Here is a 5,850-nt window from a genome sequence, read left to right as displayed (position 1 = left end):
AGAGTCTACATCTACAGGACTTCCTTCTTCAGACTTAGAAACCCTCAAGTGCACAGCTTCGATAGGAGTTGAGGAAAGAGGTACAACAGAGAGTGGTTCAACTTCAAATGTTGTAAGAGAAGGAAGCTCGATTCTTGTTGGTGTAATAGAAGATGATCGGGAAGGTCGGTTTGCAAGAAGGGCATCTTAGACTGATGTATCTTTTGTGCCCAGAAACTTCCTGATGCCACCGAGAACACTAGAGTATGCTCTGACATGAGGAGCAGGTGCTTCTACTTCAGGGGCAGTTCTCTTTTCACCTACTCTTGAATCAGATGTAGTTCTAACTCTTTCTTCTTCAGGGTGGACACCGGATACTGCTCCCACTGCTTCTGGTCCCGAGCTTACTTCAAGCCCTTCTGATTCTAGATCAATAACAGGCTTCACTGTCTTTGAGCCACCCTCGGTTTTCTTTGTCTTTTTCTTTTTCTTCTGAGGAGAAATGTCAGAATCTTCAGGCTCATCAGCAATCACCAAAGAGACTCTAGCAGCAATTGGAGGTCTTGCCGAAGGAATCTTTGGGAAAGCATCTGCAACTTTCTTTTTGCCTTTTCCTTTAGAAGCCTCTTCAACTTTGCTAGTTCCTTTCCTCGGAGGCTCGGCAGTCTCGGCAACTGATCTTTTTGAAGCTTTAGCAGAGGACTTCTTCGGTGGAGCAGCTTCTGTTGATCTCTCAACTATGAGGGCCTCCAAGTATAACTTCTTGTTCTCATCTATCATGATCGCATCATAATCCATCTCCTTTGGATGTAGTTCGGCATAAGCCAAAACTTCCTTCACTCGGTTCATCTTTTTTCTGGTTAAAGAAGGTTCTTGCTGACCTGAAAATAATGAATTATGTTAAGATTAGCTTGCTGCAAAAATTGAAAAAGAAAAGAAGACAATGTTCGGTTTATACCTCGGTTTGAAGGGGCAATGGTTTCCTGAGGAATACTTGGGTCTCTAATTACTTCTGAAGGTGTAAATTCCCATTCAACTTGGACAAAGAAAAATTCATCCTTCCATCCTTTGTTGCTGGAATAAGTGGTCTTGAAGGAGAGGAGTTTTAATCTTTTCCGAGTTTGGAAAGTAAACAGATGGTCAGTTCTGGGACCCTTTGAAAGTCTGTACACCTTCAGAAATTCCACGACAGTAAGGGGTTGTTTTGTCCCGAGGATCTTCGGCCAAACAATCATACAGGCGAAGAAGGTTCTCCAACCATTTGGCATGAGTTGATGAGGAGCTATTCGAAGGTAGTTTAATAGTTCACGAACTATCCTCAGGAGGGGTAATCTAAAACCTATCTGAAACATATCCATATATACACAAACTTCATTTCTGTCAACATCAACCACAGCTCCGGTTCCTTCATTATCAAAAAACAGTTGTACTGAATTAGGGATGCAATAGATTCTACGAACTTCAGGTTCATCCCTATTTGATAAAATTGCTTCCCATGCAGCTAGGTATGAATTACCCAATCCACTAGGATCAGCACCACCTCTACAACTCATCAGGTACAGAAGTTCCGGCATTAATTGATGAGGAATAAGAGGATAACCTTGCTGAATTAGAAGGTGGGTAACACTTAAATGGAGATGGCCAACAGATGGTTCAATCAGAGGAAGAAGAAAATCTAAATAGTGGAGTATTGGGCTGTTTGGATGTACAAAAGGCTCGGTAGAAAGGATAGAATCAACCGCAGTTCTGAAATATACCACTCTCAAGAAATAATATTGAGCAGAACAATCCGAATGAAGGAACACCAATTATGAAAAACTTAGCAAAAGGTTGAAAGAACATAGTAATGGCTTTTGTTGAAATGTAAATGGGGGGTGAACAAAGGTTAAACGGTTTAAAAAGGCTTCGGGAAATGGAAACACAAGCGGCGCATTTAAAACCCTAGAAGCTAGGGCCCCTCGAGAAGGGGCGCCATTTAATTCATACCATTTGTGCAGATGATGACACGTGTTTGCTTGATTTTTTAACCGCAAGAAACTCAACACGTGGTTAAAGAAGGGAAGGTAAATCGTTTTTCGCTTCAAATATTCCCTCTTGAAATTCAAAAATTCTGAAATTCAAAATTTTGAGGGCCAACTCACCTTGTTTTACCAAAGACAAGGCCGAATTTATAAAAGTTGACCCATTCTCAAAAACAGGAAATTTCCATAGTCTGTCAGACTAGGAAATTGGGGGGTAACTATTAGATCATGGATCAGCCATACTAAGCCCAACAAAACAATCATTTGGCCCACAATACATGCTTGGTTATTTACACCTACTTACCGAACTTAAGTCTGGTAATTTTATACCTACCTAAGTTCGGTATGTAATACTCGGTTCAAAAACACGGTAAAACGAGTCTAGTGATGTACAAATTTAATTGCACTCGCAAGCGCACGAGTCGTCTGCAGTAAAGTGTGTGTGCAAGTGCGAGGTCGAATCCACAGGGAGTCGTATCGTAAAAACTAATTCTTATCTAAACTAATCCTATTTTATCCTAGTTCTGATTTTTGTAGTTGTGTCATGCAAAATCATAAACTAAACTAAACAATTTGAGAATAAGCAATGTCAAATTACTAAGGTTTCCAAATCCCCCTCGCCAAATCAAACAACATGTCTTGCATTTTATGCATACAATATTCAATCCAAATATATTGTTCAAAAGTTGTAAACATGCAAATGAAATCATTCGATGAATCCATCCGTTAAAAGAATCACAATGAATATTTAATTGAGATCAAATCATCCACTGTATCCGTAAATCACAATGGATATTAGTCTCAATCCAATCATTCGATGTACCCCCAGACGAAACACAATGAATATTAAATTAAGCATGAGCAGATTACCAACATTTAATCAATTAAACTTAATTAAACTGTTGAATTGGCTTTTGAACAACACTATTATACCAACATTTAATCAATTAAACTCAATCAAACTGTTGAATTGGCTTTTGAACAATACTTTTATAAAATAATATCATTGTATGTACAAAACGACAAGACATGTATGTTTATCAATGACGAGGCTTCATCTTCAACCTTAGTTGAAGGTTTTAGCCTCTCATGATAACAAAAACAACAAACGATTGAATTGACATCATGAGAAAAATAAAACTTACAATGGAAAACGAAGCACAAGCTTCCAAACGACAATACGTTGTATTTTAGCTTAAAACGGCGCCTCACAAAGTGTGTTTACAAGAGAAAAACGTTGTATATAAATAATAAAAACTAGGGTTCAGCGCTGCCAGGTCAGCGTGAGTGCGCTTGATCGCACTCGAAGTGCACTCGATCGCACTCGGCTCTTCAGGGCTCCTGCAGCGCAGCACTTAAGCGATGCATGCTAGGGTTGATGTGGTTATCCACTCGAGCATGCCGTGCATGGGATCGAGCGCAGGTGCGCTTTTCGCTCTTCTGCGCTTGATCGCACTTCTAGGGAACTTCAACTCCTTTGCTTATTTCCACCCTTAAACCGCAGTTTTCTCTTAATGACCTGCAACACATCAAAATACCAAAACTAACAAAAACATCAGAAATTAACACAGCTAAGAGCTTAACAAACATAAGTTAAAGGGGCCCAAAATATACAATATTTAGCACTCATCATCTAGTATATGGCCCCAAAGATTATACTCAGGAGGCTTTATTTGCTTACGTGGCATTCTCCTATTATTCATTAACACAATATATGACACGTGGATCCATGGGAGGACCACTATGCCAGATAAGCAGCTACTATTTGATGCCTATAAAAGGAGGTTTCATTTTAGTTTTTGGTGACTTCTTCTTTCCTTAGTCGAATATTCTCAACTCTCTTCATCTCATTTACAATACTCAAATTTTATATTTTCTCCTAAACACAGTGACTAATTTTGGCATCGGAGCTATTCCCCGCCGATTAACACCGATAGCTTTGATCATTTTCTTATTATTTTGTAGTTAGGTGATTCTTCGGACATCATAACATTCACAGGGTTCGTACTACGTCATCAGTCGGAAAACTGTGTTTAAACAAGCTCCATTCTTTAATTTCTTAACGGTTCTCACTTAGCTTACCATTTATAACACTTCCATATACAAGAGTTTGACCCCATAATTTAGAAAGTTGGTTTACTTAAATGTTAAGTTTATTACAATAGGCCTTAGAGTGCGTTTGTTATTGCGATTTTATAGATAAAAAAGTACAATTTTAAACCAAATTACAAAAAATAGATTGAAATTGCAATTTCAAATCCTAGGTAAATAAGTGTTTTTTTTTTCTTTTTTTTTTTAATACCATTTTAAAGGTTAAACGACCATTTTGCCCACATTTTTAAATTGCAAACTCAAACAAACCCTTATTGTACAGATTGAAAAGTATAATTTACTAATATTCATTTATGTTAAAGTATTGATTAAATAATTAAATTTACCTAATCCTATAAGTTTAAGTTTTTGGGATAAGTGTTGATTTAACATGGTATTAAAATCAAAAGTCATGAGTTCAAACCTTAATTCCGTCATTCATCCCCATTTAATTAATATATTACACGTGTTGGATATCACCTATTAAAAGGAAGCTTGAGCACACACGTGAGGAGTGTATTAAAGTATTGATTAAATGATTAAAATTACATCTTCCTATAATTTGAATTAGTAAGCAATATGGCCACCTAGAGTAGATGCATGGTGTTTGGTATGCATATTCTTTTAACATAAGACGCATTTTCTCCTTTGTATAGTTTTTCTCTTCTTGTTAAATTATCAAGTATCTCAAAAGCTTAAGTTTATAGAAATAGGTAAATTTAATCACTTAAGTTAACACTTCCCCTCACGTGTGGGCTCAAACTCTGTTTTAATAGGTGAGACCCAACACGTGCAATATTTAATTTAAATGGGGTGAATTGACGGAGTCAAGGTTCGATCCCAGGATATTTGGTTCTGATACCATGTTAAATGATCAGTTATCCCAAAAGCTTAATTTAACAATGCATGATTTGGGCCTTGATTCAAGGGATGTGCTCCCTCTTCTCAAGTCTATATAATAAACTATTTGTAAGTAGCATATATATTGTGAAATAAGAGAATTTCTTTCTTCTTTTAAAATTGGGATAAATGAAAAATTAGTCCCTGTGGCTGGCTTAAATTTCAAATCGCTCCATGTGATATCAAAATGAACTCAAAGCTCCTTAGGGTATGCCAAAAAAACAATTTAGTCCCTGGAGTCAAATTCCGTTAAAATATTTGACAAATTCCATTAAATGCCACATCAGTGCCAATAAAATAATGACATATGTCACTTTTAATAAAAAAAAAATATATATATATATAAAACTAAAAAAAAAAAAAAAAACTAAAAAATTAGTTTTTTTTATTAACAAAAAAAAAAAAGAAAAAAGAAAAAAAAAAAGAAAGGAAAGTGGTGGCTGCCGATTGGGTGACCACCCCTTTTGGGGCAGCCACCCCCAGAGGTTGCAACCTAAACTTGACGTCAACCTCACCAACCTGGCATCCTCCCTTGCCAATGAGAGAAGGGGATTATGACTACTTACATTTTATGGTTCTAGATCAAAACTGCAATCCTAGTCGTTGGATTCTCAATGTCATTCTACCAGTTGCACTGGATCTTCTTTTGTTGTCTGTTGGGTTCTTAAACAGGTTCAAAGTCTGCCTTTCCTCCATATCCAAATCGAAAACACTAAAAGAAAGAAGAAAAAACTTTATTTTATATCCTTAAAATACCACTCTTCAGTACTTTGTTCGCTTGTTTGAATCCAAACTTGTTCATTGACGTGGGTGATTCTGAGCTCAGAAGCTATGGGGTTGTCGTTCAAAGATGCGCTCA

The sequence above is a fragment of the Corylus avellana genome, chromosome 1 (genome assembly GCF_965113065.1).
Source record: "Corylus avellana chromosome 1, dhCorAvel1.hap1.2, whole genome shotgun sequence".
NCBI classification, from domain to species: domain Eukaryota; kingdom Viridiplantae; phylum Streptophyta; class Magnoliopsida; order Fagales; family Betulaceae; genus Corylus; species Corylus avellana.
Note: the sequence above shows the minus strand (reverse complement) of the source record.